The sequence below is a fragment of the Canis aureus genome, chromosome 2 (assembly GCF_053574225.1).
Source record: "Canis aureus isolate CA01 chromosome 2, VMU_Caureus_v.1.0, whole genome shotgun sequence".
NCBI classification, from domain to species: domain Eukaryota; kingdom Metazoa; phylum Chordata; class Mammalia; order Carnivora; family Canidae; genus Canis; species Canis aureus.
The window spans coordinates 28,023,734-28,041,006 of record NC_135612.1 but is presented as its reverse complement, the minus strand read 5'-3'; the positions used below and the strand labels follow the sequence as shown (position 1 = coordinate 28,041,006).

The 17,273-nt window shown below is 40.6% G+C and overlaps 1 long non-coding RNA gene across 1 annotated transcript; it reads left to right on the top strand.

The window, feature by feature from the left end:
- Positions 1-1,180: 1,180 nt before the first annotated feature.
- On the top strand, positions 1,181-10,588 carry LOC144294892 (uncharacterized). The gene is made up of 5 exons (XR_013362263.1): positions 1,181-1,363; positions 7,971-8,225; positions 9,391-9,565; positions 9,650-9,781; positions 9,919-10,588. It is a non-coding gene; the product is annotated as an uncharacterized LOC144294892 (long non-coding RNA).
- The last annotated feature ends 6,685 nt before the right edge of the window (positions 10,589-17,273 follow it).

Below are 17,273 nucleotides of genomic sequence, written 5' to 3'. Positions count from 1 at the left end.
GGAAAGGGAGAAGCAGACTCCCCCCTGAGCAGAAGCCCCATGCAGGGCTCTATCCCAGAACCCTGGGATCATGACCTGAGCCAAAGGCAGACACTTAACCAACTGAGCCACCCAGGTGCCCCTGATTTCTCAAGATTCTTAAATTGAGAAAGACCTAGAAAAGGATCCAGGATATAGACAGCCCAAACATTCTCAATTTAGCAAGGCTAGAAACTATAACTGTACTAAATACTCATTGTGGGCCTTTCAGAAATAATTTTTTTCCTTTCAGAAATATTTAACAATAATTAAACACTTAAATATGGAAATGGTTCTGGATTTACATGCATCTAATACTGACTCTGTCCCTAATATAGAGCAAAAGACTTCACAAACACACTGAAACATGTGCCATCAGATAAATTGTGACTACGCAGAGAGGTTAAGTCATAACTTCACAATATTTAATTGTGACTTCACAGAGAACTTGCCCAAGATCACACTGCTAATAAGTGGGGAAGACAGGATTCCAAGCTGTTGCTATGGCCCCAGGCACCGTGCTCTTAACCACCATTCTGCATGAGATGTTGCTGCTACTCGGTTCATTTGTCCTCCCATTCTAGAACCCTCTGCAATGCAATAACAATAATTACTTGGGAGGAGGAGTCCTCTGTGACATAAGGAAAATAATTCTTGATGGAATATTCTGTTCTTTTCCCAGCTCTGTTGATTAGCCCAGTGAACAAGGACAAGTGTCTCTACCTCATTTCCTCTCATTTCCCAAATCTAAAAAAAATGCTGACATGGAAATGAATAGTCTCAAAAGTTCCTCTCACTCCTAGATTCAAAGTTTTAAGAAAAAATATATTCTCCAAGTTAAGGAGCATATATTTTAAATTAAGGAGTACGTCATAGTTTAAATTATATGTCTTTGTCTATAATGACATGTTTAAGCTTGAGCATACCTTAAAGAAAACCCCATAGGATTTGTGTTTGTTTTTCATAGTGGGCTTTAAACATTGGATTTTGGTTAAAAAAAAAAAACAAACCCTCAACTTTAATGATCTCATTTCATTCACTCTTTTCAAGAAGATGAGTCCAGCTCTGACAATGCTTGGACTCATGAAGCTCCTCTCCTGAGCAGAGACAGGCACTTTCTGCTGTGACATGGGGACACCTCCCTTGACATTATGACATGTAGGTAGTGGTGATGACCAGTGTGGATGGGAAATGGAGAATAGCGGAATGCAGACACATAGGAGTGAGACAGGTGGCAGCACAGGAGAGAGTGGAACCCACCTGACAGAGTGACACCTCCAGCTGCCCAAACTCATGATCAACATTGACTTTGCATAAGGGAATCAAGCTTCAGACAGATTAGCGTGTAAGTGGTTCCCAATTTAGACCCAAGTTGTGCTAACACCCGCCATCTGGCCTTAACACCACTTCTTCCTTCTCTTGCTCCAACTCACGCCTCCACATGCTTGCACTACTGCCTAGACAATAGCTGAGAGTTGGGTGGAATCCCTGCTTGGACAGGAGTGGGGACAGAATGGGGTTGCAAAAGGAGTCTGATTTCTTGAGCCTCTGGAGCTAGGAAAGAGCAAGAAAAGGAATCCAAGATGATGACATCTCTGAATATTCTCAGTTCTATGAAGTTGGAAGCTGATACTGTACTAGATACTCATAGTTGATAGCTAACATTTATTGAGAGCTTACTAAGTGCCAAGCACAGCATTTATGTGTACTAACCCATTGTTACCCCCACCAACCCTGTGAAATAGAAACTAATATCCCTGTTCTATAGGTGAAGAATCTAGGCACAGAGAAATTAAATAGGAACTGTGTTACAAAGGCTCCTAACTCGACCTTATGCTCCCTTGGCACGGAAACTTCCCTGGAAACCCAGAATCCATCTTATTGGTAAGGAAAGTGAGACCAGCAATGTTAAGAGGCTTGTGTAAATCCATATAGCTTTCTTAAAAAAGTATTTTATTTATTTATTTATTTATTTATTTATTTATTTATTTATTTAAGAGAGAAAGCACGAGTTGGGGTGTGGCAGAGGGGGAGCCAGAAAGGGAGAAGCTTAGTGGGGAGCCTGATATGGGACTCAATCCTAGAACCCCAGGATCATGACCTGAGCAGATGCTCAAATAACTGAGCCACTCAGGTGCCCTCCATATAGCTTGTTAAAGGAGTTGTCAAGAAAACCTGAAGAGGTATCTGGGTGACTCGGTCAGTTAAGCATCCGACTCTTAGTTTTGGCTGACGTCATGACCTCAGGGTCTTGAGACTGGGCTCTGCACTGGGCACAGGGTCTGCTTGAGACTCTCCCTCTCTCTCTGATCTTGCTCTCTCTCAAACAAATAAATCTTTAAAACTATAAAAAGGAAAGGAAGATAGAAAACCCTAGAACTCCCAGCTTCTACAATAGTAATTCTTTTCTTATCTTTTGCTGACTCAGACAGGATTGAGGACATGAAGGGGACATGTCTTGAGTTTCTAATTCTTGCTTCATGTAGAAGCTGTTCCATGTCCTCGCTAGTTTTGTTGCCCAGCTCTGGGAGGTTCTGGCTTTCCTGAGATGAGGCACCCAAATTATAGTCTGGCTGAGTATCTCTATCTCCTTCAGCAGGGCCCAGGCCAAGGCCCACTGTCCTTCCTAAGACAGTTGACCCACTTTGAAAAAGAACCAAAAAGCCACTCCTCCTCAAGGATAAAACCATCTGCCACTCTGAGCAGAACTTGCCTCAACTCTGATGAGCTTCTCTTTTTTCAAAGTATCTCACAATCACACACATCACAGTGTGTAGGCTCTTGGACCAGACTGAGAAAGGCCTAATCCAGCTCTACTGCTTTCTAGTGGGGCGACAAAGAAAAGTGACTTAGCCCTTCTGTGCCTCAGCTTCTTCCTCTGATAAATGAAAATCAACCTCATAGGGTAGTTGTAAGGACCTATTGTGCATGAATACTCATCAAGCATTTAATGTTAGCTGTCGTTACAGGCGGCCTTTGTTCTGCAAAATTAACTCACCCTGAGACATGGCTTATAAATGTCTTGCTAGGAAAACGTTAAAATCTCTCAAATTCTTTTTTTTTTTTTTTTTTTTTTTTTTATGATAGTTACAGAGAGAGAGAGAGGGAGGCAGAGACACAGGCAGAGGGAGAAGCAGGCTCCATGCACCGGGAGCCCGATGTGGGATTCGATCCCGGGTCTCCGGGATCACGCCCTGGGCCAAAGGCAGGCGCCAAACCGCTGCGCCACCCAGGGATCCCAAATCTCTCAAATTCAATCAGTGTATGGGAATTATATATCTGAAATAGTCCAAGACAGTCCAACATGAGCTTCAGTATTCCAAGATCTGTCTTGGAATTCCCAGATTAAGTCTTTCTCTCAGTATAACCTACAGATATATTTTCATTCTTCTTGAGCATCCTGGAGGTAAGTATTAAAATGAAAACACATAAATAAAATAAAATCACACATACTAACTTCTAAGGAAAAACAATAATTTTCAAAGGTAGTGTACTTCTAGTGAAGTATATTAAGAGAACAAACTAGCCCTCTGTGCACATGAGGATGAGTACAGAGACCCAGCTGCATGGGGGAGATGGCATGGCAACTTAGTGCTGAGCCACACTGGCATCTATTTGTTGAGTCAGACCCAAGCTTCTAAACTTACCGAGCTCAAAAAATAAATAAATAAATAAATAAATAAAAATAAAAAAAAATAAACTTACCGAGCTCATTATCCTGTGTGCATACCAGGCCCATAGGCTGAAATTGCAGCCTTTTTTGTTTCTTTTTCCTTAAGCAAGATTAGATTCTGCTACAAAATATCCCTCATCTTCAACGTGAACTTCTGCAAAAGGGTGATTGCAAGTATGAGTTTATATAACTCCCTATGCTGTACCCAGTGCCCAAAAGTCAGGGGATGAGGGTGAAAGATTTGTTCTCCAGGTAATGTGAATTTCAACGTTTCTGTCTTTAGAAAAATTTCCACACGCTTTGTTTTAATCAAAACATTTACGTATGTGTACACTGATTTTTGTTTTGGTTGGTATGTTGACATATTGGTTGGTGTGTAGACATATTGTAAAGTCTACCAAACAAAATCACAAGAAACCTGTTAACTCAGAGGTGTTTAGCTTTCTCAATTAATTCACATTGATTTGTTTCAAATGCTTCGCTCTTCTGATTAGACAGCAAAAATAGTTTGAGAAATTATCAAAATCAATCACCACTTGAAATGTAGGTCTTCTAAAAATGAAACTATACCTATTTATGAGTTGAGAATCATATTGTGGTTAAATCAGATAAGAGATAGGAAGGTGTAGTCAAACTTATTACATTCCATCTTCCTGGGTAGTAATTTAAATTTAAATAAATTTCATTTAAATCAATTCCATCCTAAAGTATGTGCATTGATGCAATCATTATGAATTGTAGACGGAACAGATTTAGGTAAATAGCACTCAGAGTTTAGTAGGATGAGTTTAAAAAAAAAACAACAACACCTGTCATCTTGTTCTGATTAGTCAAAGAAAACATCAGAGAATAAGTACCTATTTGGAGAAGTCTGTGATACGAAAAGTGACTTTTTGACCTCATAGAAGGGATATAATAGAAAAAGTTTTCAAACTAATTTTTTCAAATCAATCCTACCAGATTTTCTAGACATTATATATCAACTCATATACTTGATGCTAATCAACTTTTATTTTTTTAATAATGGTATATAAGAAGTTAAATGAATCATTAATCAGTATTGTGAAACTTCAGCCGACACTTCAAATTCATATTTATTTTATAGTATGCTTCAGATTTTTTTTATGCTTCAGATTTTTAGTCTAAGAAGTCACATCATCAAAATCAGTAATTAATCCATATGAAATAGTTAATATGAAGTTCTAACTCAGAAAAAATCAGAGAAATTATTTAGACAAAATGAAGCCACTTTTTGGAGGCAACAAAATTTCTGATTTCTACTCTGCCATAGATACAGATTGAGTATGGATATTTATAAAATTAAATGAATGTAATGGCATTTTTTTCTTTATCTTCCGCACCAGAATCTTATTTCATTGAATTTGCTTCTGTTGTCTTGCCTGCCTCTGACCTGATCATTCTGATAGCAGAGACAGTTTTTGGTTTGTTCTGGGTGTGGCCTCATCCATGTTCGGGAAAACAGCAGAGCAAAGCAGGATGCACGTGTATGACCAAAACAGAGGAATGCTAGCAATTTTATGGGTTTTATACTCAGTGGTGCTTCATATTAATTTCCTGTGATTTATGTCTTAATGCTTAATTGCTCCATTTTGCAATCGGCCACCAGCTGCAGATAATGCAGGTCACAGTCACCAGATTAGTCAGCCTCACCTTCCTGAGACCATTCTGCACATTTGCCAACAGTGTTCAGAACCAAAGCCACCAAAGGGTCACAATAGGGAGACGGTTGGGTAAGAAAAGCTGGTTTTAGGGGCACCTCGGTGGCTCAGTTGGTTAAGCATCTGCCTTCAGCTCAGGTCATGATCCCAATCCCAGGGTCCTGGGATGGAGCCCAGCATCTGGCTCCCTGCTCAATGGGGGGCCTGCCTCTCCCTCTGCCCCTCCCCCTGCTTGTGTGCACACTCTCTCTCTCTTTCTCTCTCTCTGTCAAATAAATAAATAAATACAATCTTAAAAAGAAAAAAGAAAAGCTGGTTTTAAAGCTGTAGTTCTCAAAGTGTGATCCCTGAACAAGCCGCATCAGCATCTTATGGGACTTGTTAGAAATGCAAATTCTTGAGCCCCACCCCAGACCTAGTGAACCAGAAACTGGAAGTGGGTCCCAGCAACCTGAGTTTTAACCATCCCTGCTGCTGATTTTGATACACACTGAAATTTGAAAGCCATTGAATTAGACTGATTCTCAAATGTCATGATGTTTTTTAAATGGATGGTGTGATGTTTTTATAATAAAGTTTCAAAGGACCCAAGATAATGTTCATATTACAAAAAAATTAGGGGAAGGGGCACCTGATGGCTCAGTCAGTTAAGTGTCTGTCCTCAGCTCAAGTCATGATGCTAGAGTACCAGGATCAAGTCCCACCTCGGGCTCCTGCTCAGCAGGAAGTCTGCTTCTCGCTCTCCCTCTGCCTTTCCCCCTGCTCTTTCTCTCTCTCTTGCTCACTCTCTCTCAAATAAAGAAATAAAATCTTGGGCAGCCCGGGTGGCTCAGTGATTTAGTGCTGCCTTCGGCCCAGGTCGTGATCCTCGGGACTTGGGATCGAGTCCCATGTTGGGCTCCCTGCATGGAGCCTGCTTCTCCCTCTGCCTGTGTCTCTGCCTCTCTCTCTGTGTGTGTGTGTGTGTGTGTGTGTGTGTGTGTGTGTGTGTCTCATGAATAAATAAATAAAATCTTAAAAAATAAAATAAAATCCTTGCCCTCACAGAGTTTACATCATGCTTAACCAGGCCAGGAAGGCAGGAGTCAGGACTGACCCGCCCAGGGAAGCTTAAATTGTGGAGCATGCATATTTAATGAACAAGGACAACTGAGACCCTCCCCACTCCCATCCTTTCCCCCACTCTTTTGCTTTCCTGGGATCTCTCAAAAGGATGTAGATACCAGCCTCCAACATGGAATTTGGCATAACCAATATTTACTACTGCATTTAGAGAATCAACAAATTTATTTAATATTTAACTATTATGAATGAATTCAAGAATTAATGAATTAAAAACAAAACAAATAATGAGTATTTGTCCTCTTTCTTTATCAGACTTTTTAAATTTTTAAAATCCTGTTCCTTCCCTGGGTACAGTCTGTTGTTGTTGTTGAGGGATTTTTGGTAGTTATTATTTATTTTTTTTAATGAGCCTAGTGTTATTTTTATGGGAGTACTTTATGCTAGTATAAATTAATAGGCTTACTTTTTCTAAAAACAAATTTAGGCCATACAGTAGCTTTCAATAAGAGATAAATAAATAACACATTTATTGGGTTAGAAATATAATTCCAAAACCATGAAAACAAAAAGGAAGCATATACTCTAGCCCCAGAGGCTAGCATGGAAACTGTGCATGATTATTAATTCTATTTTTGCCAACCAGAAAAGGAAAAGTAATACAATGTATTGCTCTTAGAATGGGAAATGAGGAAACCAGTTTTTCAGAGGGATTTTTCCTCTAGTACTGACTCCTAAGATAAAATAAACCCATCATGTGATACCCCACGTAAGGAAAAAAATGGTAAGCTATGTTAGTCAGTAACAATAGTTTTATAGCAAATCTGGTCCTTGCACTCTCTAAGAGATAAACTCAGAGGGCAGGTGGGTGGCTCAAGGCAGTTAAGCATCTGACTCTTGGTTTCAGCTCAGGTCATGATCTCAGAGTCTTGGGATCAAGCTCAGCAAGGAGTCTGCTTGTCCCTCTCCCTTTGCTCCTCCCCTGGCTCTCTCTCTCTCTCTCTCTGGAACAAATAAATAAAATCTTAAAAAAAAAAAAAAGATACTCAGTAATGGGGGTTCCAGATAGGACTAAGTAAATGTTGCCTAAATACATAGTTTTAGGGATCCCTGGTTGGTGCAGCGGTTTGGCGCCTGCCTTTGGCCCAGGGCGCGATCCTGGAGACCCGGGATCGAGTCCCACATCGGGCTCCCGGTGCATGGAGCCTGCTTCTCCCTCTGCCTGTGTCTCTGCCTCTCTCTCTCTGTGACTATCATAAATATAATAAATAAATAAATAATAAAATTTAATACATAGTTTTACAGTAATCTAATGTGGTACAAGGACAGATCTTAAGTAGCCAAAAAGTGGATGGAGAACAAGTCCCTTAAATAATCTTGGTAATTGTCACTTATCTCTGCTAAGTTTTTGAAAAGGGTTAAATAATTATAGTTTGAGGTTATTCTCCACCTAGATTATAGCATTCAGATTTTATGCTACTGACTGATAGAGGATAGAGGATACATAAATCTTGGATGTCAAGCAAGCAGGTGGCAAGGTTGTTACTCTATTAAGCAAGTTGAGAACACCTCCCCAAACTTTCTGCTCAGAGAGAAAGAAGGTGGACTGCAGAACACCTGAGCCAAGGCCAGAATTTTTCTTCAAGAAACATCTTTGCCTCCATTCCAGGACCTGGGTGAGGCCTCTGAAGAAACACATAAATCTGCAGAATTGCATGGGACTCATCTTCCTGGCACTGGTGCCTGGGCAGAGCTGACGTACCTAAGCTCGACCTGGAAATTTTTCAGAGCAGGTATCATCAATTTTGCCACAAAAAAAGTCCAGTCCTGTTCCTGTGGAACATTTGATTCCGAACAGCATAATTTCCTGAGGTGCCTGCCAGAATGAATCAGCTACAAAGTATACGGCCAGGCACCTGCATAACTTGACCTGCTTCATGAAGCTATTTGAATTCTGGTGAATGACTACAGAAGGCAGCAACCAACGCTTAGAGCCATTCTTTCTGGAAGAAGTTAGGTAGTGGAAACAATGGTCTATAGAGGTCCCCTCCCCCAAGCCCATAATACATGCTATTAAAACTAGATCCTAATCACACAGGCATAGCTGCATGATCTGCTATGGCAAAAAAACCCTGTGTTCTAGTAACCAAAAAGTGGCCTCTTAGAGATTGTTTGATCTCATAACCTTCTCTTGGCTCTCTTAAACTTTGACAAGGCATCAAAAGAAAGTTTTTTTTTAAAGGTTTGATTTATTTATTCCTGAGAGACAGAGAGCGAGGGTAGGGGGGAGGTGGCAGAGAGAGAAGCAGGCTCCCTGCAGGGAATCTGACGTGGGACTCGATGCCGGGACCCCAGGATCACGGTGTGGGCCGAAGGCGGCGCTGAACCGCTTGGCCACCCGGGCTGCCCCATTTTTCTGCTTCTTGATTCTTTTGTCTCAACAGCATACCTTGACAATCACTTCATACTAATATAAACAAATTTGCATTCATTTAAAAAGTTACTTACTGGGGCACCTGGCTGGCTGAGTTACAGAGCATGAGACTCTTGGTCTCAGGGGTTGTGAGTCAAGCTCCACATTGGGTGTAGAAATTTCTTAAATAAAATATTTTAGGGGTGCCTGGGTGGCTGAGTGGTTGAGTATGTGCCTTCCCCTCAGGGCGTGATCCTGGGGTCCTGGGATGGAGTCCTGCCCTGGGCTCCCCGCAGGGAGCCTGCTTCTCCCTCTGCCTGTGTCTCTGCCTCTCTCTCTGTGCCTCTCGTGAATAAATCAAATCTTTAAAAAATAAAATAAAATATTTTAAAATAAATAAATAAGTATAAGTTACATTTCATCTCATGGTTAGAATCTAACATTTCAGTTGTTTCCTTTGCTATTATACACCAAGCTGAGGTTAATATCCTTGCATTTTTTTTCTTGCCTGCATGTGCGAATACAACCATGACATCAATTTCTAGAAGTGGAATCACTACTGAAAGAACATGCCAGTGTTTAATTTTAATGACTATTACCAGCTTGTCTCCCAGAGAGCACAGCCATTCACTATCCCACTACCACTATGGCTGGATGCCTTTTTCTTCACTCTATGACCAATCAAGTGTGTTATCAAACTTGTCTCTGCTAATTTGGAAGGTGAACAATTCTTTATCTTTACAGTTTAAACCAAAATTGTATTCCTCCTTTCCTATTTTATACATTGTATTTCTTTTCTTGTAGTGCAATAGCCACTATCTCCAGAGCAATGGAAAATAAGCATGATGACCTTCATGGGAAGGAGGTTGGTGTTTCCTATGAAGCATGATTTCGGCTCTTGGGTTGATATATAAGGGTATTTGCCATGTTTAAGAGGTAACTACAGTATTTTTATGTTATTAAAAGCTTTATTTTTATTTAGATATTTTCTAGTAATAGAACTTGAATTTTTTCAAATGCCTTTGAGCATCTGATTTCACTCTTTTTTTTTTTTTTTAATTTATTTATGATAGTCACAGAAAGAGAGAGAGAGGCAGAGACACAGGCAGAGGGAGGAGCAGGCTCCATGCACCAGGAGCCCGACATGGGATTCGATCCCGGGTCTCCAGGATCACGCCCTGGGCCAAAGGCAGGCGCCAAACCGCTGCGCCACCCAGGGATCCCCTGATTTCACTCTTTTTAACCCTTCTTGCCAACCCAGCTATGTATCTTACCATTTCTGTATTTGGTGCTTCACTTGTCCTTGGCCATCTGACCGGCCAGTTGCCTTCACTCTCACACAGTGTAGTGGACATGGCAGTGCTCCACTCAGAGCCCTTCACCCACCTTCCAGGTTCACTCTCTGGTCACAGACACTGCCCAGGCCTAGCCCAAGGCTGTACCCTGACTGGCTGATGAGGGCAAAGGGGTGTCCCGAAGGCCTCAATTTGGAGACCCCTCTAAAGGACCATCCCAATTCCAAAGCCCCTCACAGAATAGGCTGAGGGCTCGAATTGCAAATGCATTGTGAGTCAGCCTCTCCCTGTTTCCCAGGTCTTCCTCCTCCATTCCTTACAGGTATAAACCCTGAGAGTATTCCTTAATAAATCTTTTGCATGTGACTCTGTCTCAGAGTCTGTTTCCAAGGATCTCAATCTCTGACACATAGAAATCTGTGAACCCCTCTGCAATAGGTATTTTCTGCTTGTCCTTTCAGATCTCTGCTCTTTCCACCTGGCTTTCTGCCCTGGAAGGCTCACTTGTGTGGAATACACCAACAGGGTGCCTTGCCCTCTGGCTTTCTGTTGGATTTAGCCAAAGGAGTGCCACAGAAGATCTGAGGAAGGGAGAAGAGTAATGTTGGATATTTATTCTCTGACCCAAGATGGATGGGTCATTTCATTGTTGGAAGGCCAATGCTGCTGTCAAATTTGCCTATTCTACATGACTCTGTCCTTTCAGTTCTGGCAACATCTGCCTCCTTTTGTCCCCTCAAACCTAGAGATGATGAAAACCCTATTGCCGCTATCACTTGTGGTCCTCTAATAAGCCCACCTTTCCTTTATTTTATTTTTTTGGCCACACCGTTTAAACTAGTTTTCCTTATAAATAAATGCTCTTTAAATGATCCAGATTTGATCATACCGTCTATTTCCTTTCCGGATCAAGATTAATATATACCCATCAGGTGTAAGGAGCAAGCTGAAGTCCCCCATTGCTTCCTGCCTATAGTAGCAAAGTTTTAACACAGGACAAAGGAAGCAGAGGCAAGGACATAAGAGTAATAGTAGCTAATATTTACGGAGTGCTTATTATATGTACCAGTAATGTCAAATAAAAAACAAATCCAGACTTAGACAAAGAAAGACTTCATTTGCAAGGATTACTGCAAAGATGGGAAGTAGGGGCAAAAGGGACTCCTACAATAGAGGGAAGAACTCTCTGACATAAGATTTGCAAGTTTCTCAAGGATGATGCAAAATGGGTTTTCTTTTATAGAGGGGATGAACAGGCTAGAAGGAATCTGAAGTGGACAAGGGGAATAAAAGAGTGAAGTGACTGATCTGATAGCAGATCAAAGAATGTTCTTCTTTTCTTTTTTTTTTTTTTTTAATTTATTTATTCATGAGAGATACACAGAGAGAGGCAGAAACCTAGGCAGAGGGAGAAGCAGGCTCCAGGGAGCCTGATGTGGGACTTGATCCCAGGACCCCAGGATCATGACCTGAGCCAAAGGCAGACGCTCAACTGCTGAGCCACCCAAGGATCCCAATCAGAGAATGTCCTACCTTGAGGTCCACCTGTTTTCAGGAGAGGCTGTTAAGGAAAGCCTGCGTGCTAGTCCAGGCCAAAGATGAGTCAAAAGTCCAAGGATGTGGGGGAAGAGACAATCCTAATCAAAGTTTGTTAAACAAGCATTTTGTTCCAGTTGATTAGTGGGGAGACAATAGATCAGCTAATTATTTTTAAGACAAAGAATGGGAATTTGGAAGGTCTGTGTTTGGACTTTATCATAAGTCAACAAAAGAGTGCTCATGAGTATTAGGTAAGTCCTATGGGTTAAGGATGGCTCTTTGCAGTAAACCATTTTCCAGAACATAGTGGGTAGGGGATTTCTTTACCCATTGCTGTTTTCCAGAATCATAGGACTCAGGTAAAATTCAACACTGTCAGCACAAACCTAAGAGTTTTAAATACATCGTCGTATTAAATGCTTTCAACATCTCTGCTTGCATAAATATATTGTTAAGAGGGTACCTGGAAGACAAACTCGGGGTGGGGGATGGGATGGGGCAACTGGGTGATGGACATTAAGGAGGGCGTGTGTTGTAATGAGCACTGGGTGTTATATGAGACTGAGGAGTTACTGACCTCTACTTCTGAAACCAATAATACATTGTATGTTAATTAATTAATTGAATTGAATTAATTGAATTATATTGTTAATTATAATTGCCACAAGGCAATGGTGAGGGGCTATATTTAGAGGGTAGAGTGAGGGAATATGGGAATGTAAGGAATTTTTCCTTTTTTGGTATTCTGAGGAGCTGTGCCTGGTTGTAAATAGCCCATCCATTAGTTAGGGTCCATGGCTATCTTGAGGTGGGTCACCTACTGAGCCCATTCACATTCAGTTTAGTGGTCATTGGCCCTTTGGCCTTGGTCTGTTTTCTGTTGCTGAAAACTATTGCCTAAAAGCAGCCTTGGGGCGCCTGGGTGGCTCAGTCAGTTAAGCATCTGACTTGGGCTCTGGTTGTGATCTCCCAGTCCTGGGATGGAGCCCTGGGTCAATCTGCTTGTCTCTCTCCCTCTCCTTCTACCCCTTCTCCTGCTCGGGCTCTCTCTCTTTCTCAAATAAATACAATCTTTAAAAAATAAAATAAAATAAAACTAGCCTCTACAATTTACCCAGTAAATAAAGATTCAAACCCACCCAGAATTTTCTGTCTATTGCACTCCCCAAGTAGGGGGGAAAAGGACAAAGTGGAAAAAATGTTAAACAAAGCCAATATGGATTTCCCAGAGTTACTGCCTACTATTCAGGAAAACCCCTACCTCACTTCCAATTTATTGAGATCCCCCTCCCCCCAAAGTCTTCCCATTTTGTTCTGGGCAGTCCTTTATTTCTAGATAGAACAAGGCTGTGAAATTCTGTAAAATTGTTGTGATTTATTTTCTGCTAGACCAACTAGCAAGAAATTTCTAAATACATTGTTATTGTGGCCATTGTTACTGATATTATGATCATGTTACTACCTTTTGGTAATTTTGTTTCTTCTCTCTCACTCTACCTTATTTTCGAATAAGATAGTAGAAATATCCAATATCTTTAACACTTCCCCTGAATCTGATCAAGTTCTGCAAAACCTAGAGCCTAAAAATTGTTACTTGGTCGGATATTGATAACAATAGGAAATTATTGCTAATTTTTTAGACATGACTAGTGGCCTACCTATTTCATTTGACATCTGAAGCTGATCATTTTTAAGCCCCTAAATCTCTATCCAACAAAATTATTTTCAGTAATAATATTTTTTTTTTTAGATTTTTTTTTAATTTTTATTTATTCATGATAGTCACAGAGAGAGAGAGAGAGAGAGAGAGAGAGAGAGAGAGGCAGAGACATAGGCAGAGGGAGAAGCAGGCTCCATGCACCGGGAGCCCGACGTGGGATTCGATCCCGGGTCTCCAGGATCGCGCCCTGGGCCAGAGGCAGGCGCTAAACCGCTGCGCCACCCAGGGATCCCCATTTTCAGTAATAATCATGACTTCAAACTGATAATAGTAATGGCCAGAAAAATAGTGAATTTTTATTTTGTTAATTTTTAGAAAACATGCCAGTAAGATAAAAATAATGAAACAAAGATTACATTAAAAAGGAAAAAATGTAATGGATTATTTCTATAAATTACATTATTGAATTTGTAAGGGAAAAAATTATACCTATATAGTGTATGTAACGTTATTTGAGAAATAACATTAGAGTTTAATTGCAATTAAATGAGAATTCTAACTAAAATAAAGATATTATTCAACTTATCTGAGATGTTTTCTGTATGAACTAAAACTTATTAGCCTTCTGCTCTAGAGTTCCAGCCTATTCCAAGTCATACGTTTCAATGTTTGCCCCAAACCACTGATGAGAACAAGTCTTTATGAAACCAAGACTGGCTCATATCTGATTTCTGTCCACACAACGAAAGCTGTTTAGATATTAGAAAATGTAAAATTACCAAAAAAAAAAAAAAAAAAAAGTCACCTTGCAGTATGAACTCTATTTTGCTGTTTTAATTTTAAACCCAAACAATGACTTCACCTGGTCACATAGAATAGCAGATTTGAAGTAACTCATGTTTTCTTTCTTCATCTTTACAATGATTATGCCAATGTTCATTTCAAATCTGTATTTGCATATGCAAATACAGGTGCAAGAATATTAGTATCTCCCAAGGGTTTCAGACACAAGCTATCTTTCCCTTTCATCCAACCCTCCCAACCTAGCTCAATGATTCCAAACCATTAGGAATGTCAGGGACCAGTTGTGTAACTGGGAATTCTCTAATTACACAATCTTTATTTAAAAATAGGTAGTAAAAAGGGGCGCCTGGGTGGCTCAGTCGGTTAAGCTTCTGCCTTTTCTCAGGTCATGATCTCAGGGTCCTGGGATTGAGTCCCAAGTCGGGCTCCCTGAAGCAGGAGTCTACATGTCCCTCACCTTCTCCCTCTGCAACCCTTTGCTTATGCTCTCTGTCTCTCTCAGATCAATCAATAAAACCTTTTTTAAAAAATAATAAAAATAGGTAGTAAAAAGTGCTAATCTGAAGCTTAAATATATATTATTCAATTGTATCCAGCAATTGTTTAGTACTAAACAAAAATTTTTAGGGACAAATATTTTATCACTGACGTTATTTAGAATTGCCAGTGCATAGTAGGGTTTTTTTTTTTTTTTTAATCCTGTGCACTGCCTGCACCCAGGGCAGACCACCCTGCTTCCTCACTGTTACATTAGCACAATTCTGAGACAGAGAAACTGAAGAAAAAAACTATTTTTTTCTTTGTTCCTTTCCCCACTTCTATTGCTAGGACCTGCACCTCTGCCTTACACATACTTTAACGTAAGTTTTTTTGAAGTCTTCTAGCACAACAGATAACATCTATGGAGTGCCATGGCAAAGTCATCATGAACCTTTTCTAAGACCACTGATACCAACACCTTGACACCAAGACCCCTGGCTCCAGGGCAAAGTGACTTATGGAGGACCTGAGTACCCGTTCTTGCTCAACCAGTTCCTAGATGCCTGAGAGGATTTGTATCCCAGACCACCTTCCTCAATATAAAAACTCCAGACCCCCCAGCAAAGACATGATTCATGCTCTTTTCCTTTCCAAGTCTCCCAGATATTGTCTGTGTTTCAGGATTTCTTTTTCTTTAGTGGCCACAGTTCTTGATGACACGCCTTCAAAGAATAAAGAGGTAGATCAGATGAAGAGTGGTGGACAGCAAAGCAAAGTTTATTGAGTGATTGTACAAAGTTCCAGAAGAGGGATGAGACCCTAGAGGGTTGCCATTTTGGCGTTTAAATGTAGCAGTTTTGGGCAGCCCGGGTGGTTCAGTGGTTTAGCCCTGCCTTCTGCCCAGGGCATGATCCTGGAGACCAGGGATCGAGTCCCACTTGGGGCTTCCTGCATGGAGCCTGCTTCTCCCTCTGCCTGTGTCTCTGCCTCTCTCTCTCTCTGTGTCTCTCATGAGTAAATAAATAAAATCTTAAAAAAAAAAATAAATGTAGCAGTTTTTATGGACTTTTTTATGGAACTATCTTAAGCAACCACGTCTGGGCCCCCTGAGGATTGGCTGCTAAGGTGCGCCAATCAGGGTTTTGAGATGCACCCACCTATCTATCATGTTAATGTTCATGGGCTAATGGTCTTCTTGGGCTAACATCTAGGGACTTATGCCTTAACTGCCTCAGCTCTTGATAGTGACATGGAACTATCTTAACCAACCAGAGTGTGCTAAAGGGTGCCAATCAGGGCTTTGATCATGCACCCATCTGCATATTAGGTTATAATGTATGGGTGCTGATGGTATTGTCTAAGCTGCAAAACAGGATGTCAGTGCTGTTGCTGTTTTGTCTTTGTCTAAGCTGTTCCAACTCCATGTTTTCTTGTTGGGGACCCTAACCCTGACTACCCAATTGTCCAACTAACTTCTAACATCTGTATCCACTTTCTCTATATTTTTAATATACTCTGCTCTCATTTCCTGCTGATACTAGTATGATTTCCATCCTATGCAAAGCCAAGGACCCTCTTGGCTGCTTCTGTGGAAGCCCCTCTGGGTCCTTGCTCCCAGCCTGCATCAATACTGGTGTATGATTAAATATAGGTGATTAAGACACTGGTATATGAATGCCCTTGCTCTTGGGTACTACAGACTAAAGTATTTAGATAGAGTTTCACAACGTTTACAACTTAATTTCAAATGACTAAGATATACAGACACCCCTGTGTACACACAGGACATATAGAAAGAATGAAAATGAAAATATGGTGAAATGGTAACAGTTATTTAATAAATATAGTAATCAGGGGTGCCTGGGTGGTGCAATCAGTTAAGCATCTGACTCTTGGTTTTGGCTCAGGTCATGATCTCATAGTTGTGGATTCGAGCTCCTCTTAGGGCTCCATGCTCAGCTCAGAGCCTGCTTGAGATTCTCTCTCCCTCCCTTTCCCTCTGCCCCTCCCACTCATGCTCTATCAAGTAATCAACTAACTGATATAGTAATCAATTAATTATAGAAATCAAGCAATTAAATATAGAGTAATCATTCAATTTTTTTTTAATTTTTATTTATTTATGATAGTCACATAGAGAGAGAGAGAGGCAGAGACATAGGCAGAGGGAGAAGCAGGCTCCATGCACCGGGAGCCCGACGTGGGATTCGATCCCGGGTCTCCAGGATCGTGCCCTGGGCCAAAGGCAGGCGCCAAACCGCTGCGCCACCCAGGGATCCCTAATCATTCAATTAATATAGTAATCATCATACTATCTCTTTGTGCACCTTTTTGGAGATTTTTGAAAAATTAAAAAAATTATTTGTAATGAAAAATTGTAAAAAGTACTTTACCCATTAGTAAATTAAATGAAAGAAAAATATATGTATATATACACAAATATATTTGTATTTTCAGTTATATATGTCAGTTTTTCCTCACCAATTTTCTAACATAAATGTTTAAAAATCATATGATTCAAGAAGTTTGAACTCTTTTTTTTTTTTAAGATTTATTCATTTATTTATTTATTTATTCAGAGAGAGAGAGAGAGAGAGAGAGAGAGAGAGGCAGAGGCACAGACAGAGGGAGAAGCAGGCTCCTTGCAGGA